Raw genomic sequence first — 17,091 nt, forward strand, 5'->3', positions numbered from 1 at the left:
TAGAAGATGAGCTCAAAGACCATATGAGCTCAAAGAGATTTCTAATGAAATAAAGAAGTCTGAAAATGGCCTTCTAGATCAAAGGATAGGGGCAGTCAATGTTGGGCCCATAAAGGTCAAAATCTTGGAGTCAGTGTTGTCTATTGACATAACCTCATAACAAAAATTCGAGGCCTAGACCCCGCAACCCCGAAACCCTGTAAACTTTGGTTAAAAGGATTTTTAAAGGCACTGGGATTGGACTATTTACACAAATTTCTTGCACAACAAAGAACTGGTGACCCCCCCTCTCTCTCTCATCTAACAGGGCAGGTGGTAACATATCATTGGGAAAAGGTAACATCAACATCCACCCACTGGGAGCTGGACACATGGCGAACAATTTTGAAATTCTCAGCTACACAAAATGCCCAAATGCGAATGACACATGGATCAATCACAGGTGGAAACGTGGTAGGTTTTACATAAACTTGACATCATCCCGTCGATATACCCCCAAAGGTCAAAACCCCGTAACAATTTTTTATTGCATTTCAAAAGGAGTCAGACTTCTAGGAACGAGGGGAACAAAGTGCCAGGGCATCTGAATTCGAGGTCATCAATAAGTGACGACATCTTCGACATGGAGGAGTTTCCAAGTGGTAGTGGGCCTTCCCCCATTTCTCAAATGGTTAAAGAGAGACCACCTACAGGGCAAACGATCATCCTTCTCGAGGCAACCTCTCACCCAGGAGAATTCTTGATGGGTAAAAAAGCGCAATAGTTAAGCCAACACTCGCCCCTAGAAAGTCACTGTCAATAAAGTAACATTTCCAAATCGACAGTTGTGATTTATTTTGGGGGATTTAGTTTAGACTCTATGTCCACCCAGGCACCCCGTCGTAGGACATAAAATAGGTATGCCACCCACCAGGCTAGTGCGACGACCACGTCAACGATGAGGACCATTATCAAGCAAGTGTGACAAGAGAGAATGAAACCATTTGATACATTACCTTACTCCCCCATCCTCTACCCAATCCACCTCCTCCACGTGTCTCCCTATGGGCCATCTTTCCATTTTCGACCTAAAGTCCCTATGAAGAGACCATTGCACCATTCCAAATTGACCATTGTGAATTAAATAAATCTTCTAAAGGTTGTTCAGTGCCAAGCCATTCCATATGTTTCTTTCTACATTTTCCCTCCTGTAAACTTGTGTGACGACCTTCACGCACCATCAAGGTCCAGTTTTGTCCACTCACTAGGTAATTCATAGTCCCCCTATCATTGCACAATTGTCATCATGCTCAAATTAAGGAAGGGCTCATCAAAATCCTCGAAAAAACAACCATCAAAACCCTTGAGCCACACCGAACCCCTCATGGCCTCTACTTGGACAGGAAAGCCCATTCCGAGTTATTGAGTCAGGGTTGTACCACTTAGTCACCCCAACGATGTACCATTTCCCAGAATTCATATCTTGTCTCATGGCCACATTCAATAAAGGGAAAAACTATTATATTTCCTCCAATAGAGAAAAAATTCTGGAGCATGCCCCTGAATTGACACATGACACCTTCCTTTATCTGAAATCCTAGAATTTGGAGAAGTTTACAAAGACCACACTCTTATATGATTACATTGGGCTTTTGATTAGAGAGAAACAAGTGTTTCACCAACTAATCCTAGCCCCAAATGCACAATTTCCTGCCAACTTAGACAACCTCTCCATTTCCTTGTTTTCGGAGTAAATGCAGTCCCTCCCATCTAGACCACAATTCAGGATAGTGGGTTTATCTCTAGATGTGACTAATGTCCCCTTGCAAGATAAAATTAATTTACACAAACATGCAGGGAGATGATATATAGTGAGTTGAGCAAGGGAACCTTGACTAGTAAGGTTCAGAACCTGTTGGAGAAATCAACTACTAAGCTAAAATAGGAGAAGGCCAACTCAGGAGCCCTCCATCTCCAAAACGAAGGCTAAAAAGAGATGATTATCAAGTTTGGGTTGGATCCCAATGATAAGGTCGTTATGGATGCCATTATCAAAGGCTCATAATCAAAAATTTAGTCACTAAAGAAACAACTTAGAATTCATGCATGTAGAGCATGTACAGACCAAACAATTGGCACAGGTTGAAAATGAGAGGAAAATCTTGGCTAGGGAGTTGATTGAAAGGAATAATGAAGTGGTGGTACTGAAGTTGAACGTAGCTAAGCTCTAGAAAAAGATTGATTCCCATATTTATGTCGTGGTTATGCCAGAAAACCCACAAAATCCCACTGAGCAGTTAAGCAAGGTCCTAACAGAGCTGCAACTATCACAGAGTGAACTTAAAATGATCCAAATTGACCTACACAATAAAAATAACACACTAAAAAATAAGGAGAAACAACTCAAGTCCACCGAGGAAAGTATGGATTAAATCAATAATAAGTATCAATTGGCATAAGACAAGACAAAAAACAAAAGGGAAACATGGCCCTCGTCAAAGATAGGTAGGTAATCTGGGATGATATGATCTCCAAAATAATAAAAAATATGAGAACATCTGCAACTAGTCACAAAATAGAAACATGCAGTAAAAACAACTCAATGCTCTATCCAGTCAGCCAAAGAGGAGAATTCTAGCAATTCCAACACTGTTGAGAAGTTCATCAAGTTCCTAGATGAGAAATCAGCTGATGAATTGAGGGAAATAGAAATTGTTGACAGGATAGGTGTAATCATAGAAGTCACCAAATAGGAGGGATTGCATTGACTCTGAAAACAAGGAAAGGAGAGGTTGTCTAAATTGGCAGGAAATTTTGCATTTGGGGCTAGGATTAGTTAGTGAAACACTTGTTTCTCTCCCTCGTGACCTTCTACTTTCCACCTTCATATATACCTATAATCATTCATATGCCTCAAACACAATCATTTTTCCTATTTTTTCTATTTCCCTCTACTATCTTCTCTTCTACCCTGGAACCCTCTCTTTGTGCATCTCATTCCTTCAGAAATTTCTTGTGTCGCAACCCTCATCCATAATGTAACATTCCCCCATGTGTAACGATCCATTCCACATATATTGTTGGGTACGTGGGGCCTGATCCAGGTTCAATAGTGATTTTAGCCAAGCAAATCCCGGTACTACTGGCCCTTTCGGCAATAGTCCACAGAGCACAGACTGAGGTCTCACCTGAAGTAGTATGGGAGGGTGTTCGAACCAGGTTTCCGCACCCTAGGGATGTCTTGATGAAGGTTCTGGATGTTCGCAATCCTAACCTGCGCACTGCGCTTCCCTGCACAACTTTATATCCTTCGCAACCTGTGCGCACCTTTGTGAATATAGTGTTATTCTGATCCAGTCCTTATTGTGCTATTATATTAGTGCTTAACTTAGTTTTTGAGGGCCCAATATTATTATTAATTTATTCAACTTTCAAATAAGTGCACGTACTCAAAAACAACGTAAATTCATAAAGATAACTAGAACATAGAAATACAAATCTACAAACAGACGCACAATATTTTGAATCAAACTTATCTTTTATTAATACTCAAGTTTACTTACAGTCTAGACTCCGCCCTGTGCACTCAGCTATAGGGGTCTACACACTCAACTACGGACTCTACTAGGCCTCTGCGCAATCGGTTGTAGAGCCTCTACCTACCACTACGACCCAATACATTTCAAGTCCACTTCTATCTTCTAACCATGCCTTCACATCTATCTATTACTTGTGAAAAAACTCAGAACTGTCTTTACACTTAGAGCCTCACTTTATTTATACAATCCCATGGTACGCTGACCATGGGTAGGCCATCACAACTTTACATTAAATTACATTATTTTAGGACGGACAACCCTATGACTTATCCTAGACTCTCGCACCCTGCGCCCCCATTTAGCAGAGTCTTTACATTACATTGACCAAAACTCGGGCTTTTAGCCCCAAACACCTACTATGGGGGGATCCGCTACCTCAAAAATCCCTCGATATAATCATCGTGACTCGTCACAAGTCACACTACTGGTGCGGCGATCTTGGCGCGAAGTCCATGCAGTAGGTCTCGTGCAGCTTGGGTGTCCATGACACACTGTTTCGCTTCCTATTGTACTTGTTTCACGCGTATCTCTGAACTTTCATGAGCAAGGTCACATTCTTGTCCAACTACATAGATTTCCTCCATCTATGCCGACTTCCCTTCAATGGTAGCTGTAATTGTGAATGCTTCATCGATCCATGGTTGGATGTGTGCTTTAAGTAGGGCTTCCTTTTGGTGCGCGACGTCTAATCGGTCCTTCAGTGCTCTTGCCTGCTATAGCCTAACGAGTCATTGAGTAAGGGAAACCATTTGCATGGTGCCTTAGACACTATCTCTTCTCTTCAGTGTTGGAGCCATTTCTGCACTCAAATTTTCGTCCATGGCCCTATAGGCCCATTGAATCGCTAGTACGCGCACGACCCAGTCAGTTCGACTTGACTGGTGAACTCTGTTCATGATTCCGCATATATTTTTGAATGCTTTGATGTGGAATTCTTGTGGTGTGCATCGTTTTTCCTGCTGCTGCATTTGGTTCTGATTTTCAATCCTTAGTTTAGGGTGTGCTTTTGTGAACTGCATAGTGCACGTTTGCACCCATCGACACAGGTGGGTGCACAAGCTGCTTCGTCCTGGCTACCCGGCTTTCGTTCAACGCTAGGGGCTTCCAAACTGTAAGGGAATCTGCCTTCTACATTCACACTAGTTTACAATGGTCTCTTGATGTGGACTCCATCATCGTGCGGGTGTTGCGTGCAGTGCCCATTCTAGCACACCATGCCGCTGATGTTCTCGTATTGCGCTTTCAAATTTGTCCAAGAATTCATCCAAAACTGTCACTCCATCATATGTTTACAGTGCCCTAGCCTCTGTCGTCATGTAATGCAGTGATCTAATCATCATGTTTCAATTCAGTGTCGTCACTTCGTGTAACCAATTCTGCTAGTGCTCTACCTCTTCGTCTGAATCCGATGTGTTGTTGTGCTCCCACGAGATTCCTAGCAACATGGGATAGGGATTGCTATCATCGAAAATCTCTATTACTTCAAATTATGTCTATGTACTTGCGCCTTTGATATTAGTTGTTACCCCTTGCAACCTCCCCATGGGCAAAATCTTCTGTTGGTTCACCATTCTTAATTGAATAGGGGAACAGGGCTTGCCCATGCATTCCCATGTTTGCTTTGGTAACACATTCACATCCGATCCTAGATATAGGATGACCTAATCCATTTTGTACTCACCAATCTATGTCGTCAATCTCATTTCCCTCCCAGTGCACAATGCATGCTTTCCCAGTTTCCGAACTACGGGCGGTTCCCCTGACCCTGCACACCTGGTGATCAACTCCTGTAGTCACTTAACAACCTTATTATTGCGCAACAGTTTCATGCATGTCTCCAAAAAGTTAGTGAGCATGGAAGGATCCATTCTCGTCTCTGGTTCATCCTTACTACCTGAAGTGGATGCCTCTGTGAAGTTCTTCTTAGCTTCCATGAATGTCTCCTTTGCACGTACTAAGTCAAACTGAAGTTACTTTGCGGGAGCCTTACGAACCCATGTATCTTCCTTATCCTGCTTCTCCTTATTTTTCCCTGTGGTTGTGCCGCTTCTGAGCATCATGTTCACATTTGGCTCTTCTTCACGTGGTTCAGACCTCATCATTTGGATATTTTGAGTGAGAGGAGGCTGGAGTACCCCTTTTTCACACCTTTGTGCCATCAATGTAGGATAGTTTATCATTTCATGATAAAAATGAGCACAGTATGAACAGGACGTTCTTGTCGAGTTGGTGCAATCGCGGGCATAGTGCCCTGGTCCTCTGCAATTGTAACAAATTAACTATCTGCAGCCCCTTCCTGGTCCCATTCCTCCTCATCCTTGACCTCACCCCTAAAATCCAGCGCGCGCCATCCCCACAGCTGGTTCGAGGGTTCGCGTTTCTATCTACATCTTATAAGTTGGGGTCCGATTCATCATTAACTCATAACTGCGAAAAGTGAGCTCATCGTGGCCTACTAACCTGCAGAAATTACAAAACAACTGCTGGGGAGTCTGTGTATACTTCTGCAACAAATGAAAATTATCCGTCGTGTGTTTTCCTCCTATCTGACAGATCGCACACCATAATGTAGGTATCACACTTGCCCTGCCTGTGCCTCCGGTATCAATGGTATTGCCCCCCCCCCCCTTGCCAAGTAGTTCGCGAATATTGGACAGTGGTCCTTGTGATCGCCCTCGCATTTGCATTTTATGCACCATACTTCGTCATGCACTTCTAGCTGTGGTGCCCTATCCTGCTCCAAGCTTTGCATTTCCAGGCATAGATGCTATAGTTTTGCATGGATTTGTTGAACTCCCATCTCAAGATCTTGTATTGAGGTCTCACGCAACCTCATTTCCATTTCCAACGATTCAACCTGGGTGGAAAGTTTCTGTTGTGACAATGCTGTCCTCAAGTGCGGTGTCATGGATGCCACAAACCATGTGGGATGTTGTGCATCTGTGAGTGTCATATTAGCCCTGTGGATTGTACTCTTTAGCCGTTGATCCAGATCCCAGGGGGTTTCGCTTGGAAGCATCATGATCTCTTTAAACCTGATGATTGACTATGTTTCTGATTTCGGCCAGCTAAATTCTCTGTTCAACGCATTCTAGATCTCTGATATCCCTGCATTTGGGTGGTCATTAGAGTTCTTGATATGCCATGTCAACATATGATCCTGTAGCACACTCACCAATATAGCCTTCTTAATGTTTTCATTCATGACCCTGCCTCCCACACTGCTCTTACCATGAACCAGAACTAGTCCAGATCCTCATTCCCTACTACCCTAAATACGGGTAGCATGATTGTGCTTGCCATGCTGAACTGCAGGGTTTCTAGAGGTGGAGTGGGAGGAGATGTAGGTGAAGTGGGTGGTGGCATGGGTGGAGGTGGTAACTGTGGAATGCGTTGCCTTATCAAGCTAACTGCACTTCTCGGAGAGACCCGAGTGAGCTCTTTCTCACTCTCTCACGAAGGTGAAATGAACAGGTTGTTTGATAATTCCATGCTACCTTTGTATATCTTTCTGCTTTGTGTCGTTCCAAATATTAATGTATTCACATAGTATTCTTTTCACATAACAACATCTTAATCCAAGTATTCAAGGATTTAATATACTTACTCGCGGTCCCTTGAGAAAACGTCGTTTTGCCTCGCTGTAGCTCATGATCGTGTTCGCCGCAAATTTAGTAATAAATCCCCGTATTATCCAGTTGAGCCAATGGTCCACAACTCATGTGATCTTGTCTTCTGATGCCTCTAGTTTGCATACTAATTCTGGAGTCCACACTATTGGTTGATCGAGCTTACACCTTCCCTAGCTATTGGCTAATCTCACGATCCACTCATACAGTTTAGAGGCAAAGGATGCAAAGAAAATCTCATGGATTTCCGTATACACTTACCGATCCAACCACCTTTTCTCAGATACCTGCAGAGTTCTATTTTCTTGTGTCGCGAAATCTTGAATCTTCTTTCCAACCACTCTTCAATTTCCTTCTTTGGTAGGTTCCAGTGGCATGACATCAAACATCCCTTAGGCAGATCTTGATCCTGGCAATGGAACCATTTTTTGGCTATGTGGGGCCTGACTCAGGTTCAACAGTGATTTTAGCCAAGCAAATCCCAGTACTACTGGCCCTTTCGGCAATAGTCTACAGACCATGAATTGAGGTCTCACTCGAAGAAGTATGGGAGGGTGCTAGAACCAAGTTTCCGCACCCTAGGGATGTCTAGATGAAGGTTCTAGAGGTTCGTGATCCTAACCTATGCGCTGCGCTACTCTGCGTAGCTTTATATCATTTGCAACCTGTGCGTACCTTTGTGAATATAGTGTTATTCTGATTCAGTCCTTATTGTGCTATTATATTAGTGCTTAACTTAGTTTGTGCGAGCCCAATATTTTTATTACTTTATTAAACTTTCAAATAAGCGCGTGTACTCGGAAAAAACATAAATGCATAAAGATAAATAGAACATAGAAATACAGATCTACAAATAGACACACAATATTCTGAATCAATCTTATCTTTTATTAATACTAAAGTTCAGTCACAGTCCCGAATTTGCCCTGTGCACTTAGCTACATGGGTTTTTGCACTCAGGCGCGGACTCTACTCGGCCTCTACACACTTAGTTGCAAAGCCTCTACCCACCACTACGACCTAATGCACTTTATATCCACTTCTATCTTCTAACCATGCCTTTGCATCTATCTATTACTTGCCAAAAAATTCAAAACTGTCTTTACACTTAGATCTTTGCTTTATTTATACAATCCCATGGTTCGTGGATCATGGGTAGGCCGACACAACATTACATTAAATTACATTATTTTAGGGAAGACAACCCTATGACTCATCCTAGACTCTCGCGCTCCACGCCCAAATTTCGCGGAGTCTTTACATTAAATTGACCAAAACTCGTGCTTTAAGCCCCAAAAACCTTCTATGGAGGGATCTGCTGCCCAACATATATGGACTATGCTATGATTTTGCGCGACGCTATACCTTACCTCTCTATGCATAATATATTCCTAATATAGATCTTCTCGTTGTTCCATAGTGAAAGCTTCCTGTTCATATTACACTCGTAATTTGTGATCCATTGTATCACACGAACCTCCCTCACCGTAATTGTAAATGTATTTCTTAACCTTTATCTGCCAATTGCACCACATAATCTTATCATATATTCCTTCATTGTGTCACATCACTACTTCATAGACTAGTTACCCTCACTACGCCATTATGTAACTCAATCACAAAAACTAAATTGTCTTCTTGCATCGAACATTTAATTTCTTTTTGTTTTCTAACATTGTTGTGGTGATGAATAAATTTGATATGTCAGGTTTAGTGGATCAACATTATGTCAACCTCTGATCAACATCAAGAGAAATGGCTCCCCTAAAGAATAGGCCTAGGAAAAAAATTATATAATAAAGGCCATTGGATAATTCAATTGCCTCAGTCCTCACATATATTGACATAATGTGTTTCATTAATAAATATATGACAATCACTTTGTCCCAAATATATCATTTATTTTCCTGAAAGGATATCCTTGATGAAGAGGAAGAAAGGATATCCTTGTTTTGATAAGGGATGTGAGATTTGATGAGGAGAAATCCATGAGGAGTTCTCTAGAGAGAGATCTAAGCATATTACTAGAAGTGGAGCTTCAAGCTGGCAATGCAGAGCCCCAGACATATTCACAGAGTCCGTCCTTTCCTAAGGGAAAGAGACATTCTAGGAGGATGATGTGGAACCAACACATGATGAGGAGCAGAGATGTTGAAGATAGTAGAGAATATCTTAGAATAGGTAGAGTTGATTCACGTAGCCTCAGGATGGGAATTAGTTTCTATTTCTTAGGATGTTGTTTTAACTTCCATAAAATCATGTATTCTATTTAATGTGTAATGTTGATGAACAATGTAGAGCGTTCTGCAGATCGAGACTCTCCTGGTTCAGACTCTCTTTCGTAGAGCTGACCAGTGGGTTTTATTTTTAATACAAACATTGCCATTTTTATCATGGTATCAAAGCGTCAAGGCTGAAGAACCTGTATGCTGGTTGGTGGGTGGTACTTTGAAGCGAAATCATCGCAGGTTTTCAGTAGATAGTCATGATGATAGCACTATTACACTTCTCAAATTTTTTATTTTTCGATCGTCACAGTTTTCCACTGTACAGCTACGATGGTCTCAAATATTGGGCGTATATCTGCAACGATCATGTAAATCAAAGAAATTGCAAAGGGAGCCAAGAACAAGGCTGTAGCTATCAGAGAAGATGAGTGGGGAAGCCAAGAACAAAGTTGTAATTGACAACAGGAGGTTGTCTGGACATGTGTTGTGAGATCAAACTACAGTGATCTCTCTCTGTCATAGAACTGGGGTAAATTTAAAATCTTAAGATCCAGACTTTGCTAGAAGTGCAGAATGTTTGGACAATTGTGAATGGGGATGAGCCGAGGCCCGCGACTGGATCAGAAATAGTCCCATATTGGGAGAAATGAGAAAGTAGAGCTAGGAAAATGTTAAAGATGTCAGTGAAAGACTGCATTATACTGCACATCAGAGAAGGTAAGTCAGCTAACGAGATCGGGGAATTCTGAAGGAACTGTACAAGATCAAAAATTCAAATCGTCTTCTATTCCTCAAGAGTAAGATCCTATCCATGAAGATGGAGGAGAATGAAATGATTACTTCATTTGTAGCAAGGATCAAGGATCTGAAAACCAAATTATCAAATAATGGTCATACAATGGACAATACAGATCTTATGACCATTACAATGAATGGTGTCACTAATTATTATCAGATGTTCATCACTGGGATCAATGCGAGAGAAAAGATCCCACATTTTGAAGATTTAACATGTATATTGATGCAGGAAGAAGAGAGGAGATCAACTCTGAAGCCCCAAAGTGTTGATCTTGCATTGGTGGCATAGAAGAACTTCTACAAAGGGAAAGGAGGTCCACAACAGCAAAACGGAGCAAGTTCGCATAAAAGGCCAAATCTGACCCAAAGTATGCACCTGAATAAAAAATACTATGAAACAAAATGTTTTTATTGTGGAAAATTGGGTCATATTGCCAAGGAATGTAGGAAAAATAAATATCATGAAGGATAGAAGAAGCCAAAGAGACATGTAGGTCATCTCATGAATAGTGATCAGGTGTAGAATTTAAGGTTGTTCATGGCAAATCGTGAGGAAAATGTTGATGCAGATATCTGGTATGTAGATTCAGGAGCATCAATGCACACGACAGGGAACAATCACTGGCTGGAGAATTTTAAAGAGACCAATGAAGGAGCATAGATTTACCTGGGAGATGATAGAAGTCATCAAATTAAAGGATGAGGGAACGTTTCTGTCATTCTACCTAATGGTAATATCAAACAAATTTATAATGTAATGTATGTGCCTGGCATAACGAAGAACGTGATTTTTGTATCAATGATTACAGATCAATATTTGAAAGTTGAATTTTTAAAATCTAACTATTACATTAAAGATCTGCTAGATGGAATGAAGATAATCGCTACAGGAATCCGAACAAGAGGACTGTACAAGCTGGATGTGAGACCTGCACCTGTTCGAGCATTGATAGCAATGATCCTGACTACAGAAGAGCTTTGGCACCAGAGATTCGGCCACATCAATTACAATGATTTGTTTTTACTATAGAGGAAAGAAATGGTAAGATATCTTCCTATGCTAAAGCAAATACATAGTGATCGTGATGCTTTTACTTTAGGAAAAATGCATAGAGAAGAATTCCCTGTTAGAGTAGACAAGAAATACAGGGATATACTGGAGTTAGTGCACATAGACCTTTGTGGTCCCATGCAGACAAAATCATTAGGAGGTGCAGTGTATTTCCTATTGTTTATTGATGATTGTACAAATTTTTCTTGGGTCTATTTCTTAAGTAAGAAGAGTCATACATTCGAATACTTTAAGCAGTTTAAAAATATGATTGAAAGAAAAAAAAGGAAACAGATAAAAATTCTCCATTTTGATCAAGGGGGAGAATACATGAAAGATGAGTTTATCAGATATTATAAATATCATGGAATTTTGCAGTAGTTTACAGTACCCCATACTCCACAGTAGAATGGAGTAACAGAAAGGAAGAACAGAACTTTGGTGGAATGTGCGAGAAGTATGTTGAAAGGTAAGAATCTTTCAAATGGTTTTTGGGCTGAAGCAGTGAGTAATGTGGTTTATTTAAAAAATAGGAGTCCTACAAGAAGTCTTGAGTCTAAAACTCATTTTGAAGCTTTGTATGGATATAAGCCTACAGTAAAACACTTAAGAATATTTGGATGTAAAGCATTTTCCCACATACCCAAGGAAGATAGAAATAAATTAGACTCAAAAGCCATCAGATGCACTTTTATAGGGTATTTTTCATCATATAAAACATACATATTATTTAATCCCTCTACTCACAAGATCTTTGTTATTAGAGATGTTAAATTCCATGAGGAGGATAGTGAAGAAATTGATGAGCACTATGATGGATGGGACATTCTGTACTTTAAAGAAGAGGATGTAGAGAACAATTAGGATCAGCAGCAAACAAAGGCAGAGGATGAACAACAACAACAATAGCAGCAATAGCAGCAACAACAACAGCAACAACAACAACAACAATAGTAACAACATCAGCAACAAGAAGAAATAAGGTTTGAAACCACCACCCCCACCACTCAGGAAATCAGGTAGGAAAGCTCAAATGCCTGCGAGATATAGGGAAAATGCATTTATAACTAGTATGATGAATTTTGTTAAACCATCTAGTTATAAAGATGCAAATGAAAGTAATGAATGGAAACTACCCATGGAACAGGAATGTGATTCAATAATCAGAAACAACACTTGGGAATTGGTAGAACTCCCTAGAGGAAAATAGGTCATAGGTTGTAAATGGTTATATAAACCGAAAATAAATGCAGATGAAACTATAGAAAAACTGAAAGCTAGGTTGGTTGCCAAGGGGTATACACAAAAACAAGGAATATATTATGAAGAAACCTTCGCCCCGGTAGCTAAATTGAACACCATCAAAATGTTAATTTATTTAGCTCCTAAGAAACATTGGATGATGCACCAACTAGATGTAAAGTCTACATTTCCGAGTGGAGACCTAAAAGAAGAGGTTTATTTAGAGCAACCGGAAGGGTTTGTCCAGAAGGGAAAATAACATTTATTCTGTAGCTTGAAGAAAGCACTCTATGGACTAAAACAAGCTCCTGGGTCATGGTATGAGAAAATTGCTTCATTTTTTCTACAAGCTGGCTACAATAGAAGTAAGAATGACCTAATATTTACACCATGAAAGATGAACAAGGGTGTGTAGTGTTGATTTCATTATATATAGATGATTTGATAATTATAGGTGATGCTATATATCTAATTGATGAAATCAAGCAGCATATGTCACAGATGTTTGAGATGAAGCATCTTAGTGAACTCAGATACTGTTTAGGTCTCGAGATCTAGAGAGATTTAGGTCAAACATTTCTGTCTCAAGCAAAGTATGTCAAAGGCCTATTAGAGAAGTTTAGAATGGATAAGTGCAAGTCTGCACTGGTACCATTGCAGCAGAATATCAAATTGCAGTGTGAGGATGGCTCAAAAGTGGCGGATGCAACACTTTACAGACAACAGGTTGGGAGTTTAATCTACCTAACCACCACTAGACCTGATTTGGTTTATGCAGTCAGTGTGTTAAGCCAATTTATGTCTAAGCCACTTGAAAGCCACTGGAATGCAGTGAAGAATGTTTTGATGTATCTACAAGGTATTGTAGATTATGGAATTATTTACACTGACTCTTCTGATGTTAGACTAGCAGGATTTGCAGATTCAGATTCGGCAAGAAATGTAGATGATTACTGATCTATTGCAGGTTATGCATTTAGTCTTGGATCCAGGGGGATCACATGGAGCAGCAAGAAGTATAATACAGTCTCCTTCTCCTCAACAGAAGCAGGGTATCAAGCCATGTGTGTAGCAATGTGCGAGGGATTTTGGTTGCGGAGACTTCTCGAGGATGTTGGGGGAAGAAACGACAGTTTCAACAACAATCAAATGTGGCAATCAAAGTTCAATCAAGTTGGCCAACAATCCGATGTTTCACAAAAGCACTAAACATATTGATACTCAATTCCATTTTCTTCGGGAGGAAGTGCAATCTTGTAGGTTTTAACCATGTACAAAAATTACCTACATACGAATTCTTAAACAAAGAAAATAAACAATGCGAGAGCATAACCCATAAAACACATATGCACAGAGATTTTTCCCTGGATCCCAAAACCGGGACTACCAGCTTGATTTTTCATTCTGTTCCTTTCAATGTTACAATACATATTTATACATGTCGAATCATCCAATACCATGGACCGAAAAACCATCATGTCCAATACCATGGACCGAAAAACCATCGCTTCCAATACCATGGACCGAAAACCATCGCTTCCAAAAAACATGTGCGAAAATCATGCACAAAACCATAGGTGGGTCCGACCAACCTAACATATGGTCCAAAACCAAAATTTTCCGGGGCGCTGCCCCGGACCCCATAAAGTGGGGTTACGGGTGCCCTTCAAACCCCCTATTAACTACATGGAAAGAATATAACACAACCCAACAATCTCCCACTTGTTGTTTTCTTTCCACAGGAGAGCTTAGTCATTTTTTCAGCCCTGAGATTCCCATTGCTTCTCTACACCAGGAGAACTTCTCAGAGCTCACAGATTTTGTCAATGCATCTGCAGTATTCTTCAAAGTGTCCACCTTTACTAGCAACACCTTTCTGTCTTCTATCATATCCCTCACAAAGGGATACTGAACATCAGTGTGGTTTGTCTTTGAATGATAAGCAGGGTTCTTTGCCAAGAAAATTGCACTTTGGCTGTCACAGTCTATTCTTATAGCTCCCTGTACTAACCCCATACTTGAACACAATCTGTGCAACCAAACTGCTTCCTTGCTTGCATGAGTGGCTCCCATGTATTCTTCCTCTGTAGTTGATAGTGCCACTACAGATTATTTCTTACTCATCCAACTGACTGCACCTCCAAATAGGTTAAACACATACCCACTTGTAGATCTTCTCTGATCCAGATCTCCAGCCCAGTCTGCATCAACAAAGCCATGAATATCCAACACTCTGTCCAATCCTGGTATTCCTTGGTAGCACAAACCGTAATCACTAGTGCCATGCAAATACCTGAAAACTCGCTTCACTGCTGTCCAGTGCTCCTTCCCAGGTTTTGACATAAACCTGCTCAATACTCCCACTGCATGTGCAATGTTTGGTCTAGTACATACCATTGCATGCATCAGGCTACCCACTGCACTTGCATATGGAACACGAGACATGTCCTCTTCCTCTTCTTGTGTCTTGGGACACTGTTCAGTAGATAACCTCACACCTATAGGAATAGGAACCTTCACCGGTTTACTATCCTGCATATTAAACCTCTGCAGTATTGTCTCGACATACTTCCTCTGGTTTAGCTAGAGCTTCCTCTTTGACTGATCTCTTTTAATTTCCATGCCCCAAATATAGTTTGCAGCACCAAGATCTTTCATGTCGAATTTGGAGGAAAATTGGGTCTTCAAATCCTGGATAATTTCTTTGTCATTTCCAACCAGCAACATATCATCCACATACAAGACCAGATAAATAATACGGTCACCAATTAATTTAAAATACACACAATGATCTGCTTTGCTTCTAGTGAAGCCAAGTCCCCGTATAAATGTATCAAATTTCTGATACCACATCCTTGGTGATTGTTTTAACCCATACAAAGACTTCTTTAACTTGCATACCAGTTCTTTCTTACCCTTCACCGCAAAGCCTTCAGGTTGCTTCATGTATATTTCCTCTTCCAAATCCCCCTGAAGAAATGTTGCCTTCACATCCATCTGTTCTACCTCAAAATCAAAAGCAGCAACAACAAATAAAAGTAATCTAATAGAAGTTACCTTGGCAAGAGGAGAAAAAATATCACCAAAATCAATTCCCGACACCTGGGAATAACCTTTTGCTACCAATAGAGCTTTGTATTTCTCCACCTTTCCTTCTGCATTTGTCTTCTTCTTGAACACCCATTTGCTGCCAATGGGTTTCCTTCTAGCCGGCAACTCCACCAGATCCCAAGCCTCATTTTTGTGCAAAGATTCCATTTCATCGACCATGGCCTCTTTCCAGAGTTTTCCATCCTCTGAATCCACTGCTTCCTTCATAGTTCTGGGATCATTATCAGTAACAGACAAAGAAAAATTTGAACTGAAAGAAGATGGACTATATCTTTCTGGCTGCCTTCTTTCTCGAACTTCTCTTCTCACAGCCGGAGTTTGTGGCTCTTCATCTTCTGATTCCTCCTCTGCTGCAGAGTCTAATTCTTCCTCCTTTGGCTCAAACTCTATCTTCTCAGGTTCCTTTGGTTGGACTTCATGTTGAATAACATATTTTACCTCTCTGAACAACACATCTCGGTTGTACACAACCTTCCATGTGACTGGGTTCCAAAGCTTATAACCCTTTAAACCATCCTTATATCCAATAAATATGCACTTTTCAGATTTACTATCCAACTTGGTTCGTTTCTCCTTTGGAACATGTACATATGCATGACATCCAAATACCCTTAGATGTGAAAGAGAGGGTTTCTTACCAGTCCATACTTCTTGTGGAGTCTTATCCTCCAACGCTGATGAAGGTGATCTATTGATCAGGTAACATGCAGTATCCACCACCTCTGCCCAGAATTCATGTCTGAACCCGGCACCACTGAGCATGCTTCTTGCCCTTTCCATCAACGTCTTGTTCATTCTTTCTGCGACTCCATTTTGTTGAGGTGTATATGGAGTAGTCTTCTGGTGTGCTATACCACACTTCTTACAAAATTATTCAAATTCCTTGCTGCAAAATTCTTCAACATTATCTGTCCTCAGCACCTTTATCTTCTTCTGTGTCTGATTTTCCACCAGAGCCTTAAATTCTTTAAACCTGTCAAAGACTTTAGATTTCTTCTTAAGAAAATATATCCATGTATTCCTTGAGAAGTTATCTATGAATGATACATAGTGCACAGACTTACCCAGTGATCGAACCTTCACAGGTCCAAACACATCACTGTGCACAAGCTTTAATATATGTTTCGTCCTCTTACCACCAGAGGGGAAACTCACCCGATTCTGCTCCCATATACACAATTTTCACAGAAATCAAAATCCAGAGAGCTATTATTCATACCTTTACCATGAAGTATTCGAAGGCCCTTCTCTCTAATATGTCCAAGCCTTTGATGCCACAACATGGTCTTCTCTCCAGAGACCACTAGATTCTCTACTCCATTTTCAGGAACCATAGAACTATTGCACCCATCAACAACAGTGCTACCTTGCAGCTTGTACAGAGTTTCAATCCGAACTCCCCGCATTAATATCAGTGCTCCTCGAACCATCTTGCAGGTATCTTTCTCGAACAT

This window comes from Pinus tabuliformis, chromosome 1_2, assembly GCF_031772625.1.
Source record: "Pinus tabuliformis cultivar Carrire ecotype Pingquan chromosome 1_2, CPIR1, whole genome shotgun sequence".
Taxonomy (NCBI): Eukaryota; Viridiplantae; Streptophyta; class Pinopsida; order Pinales; family Pinaceae; genus Pinus; species Pinus tabuliformis.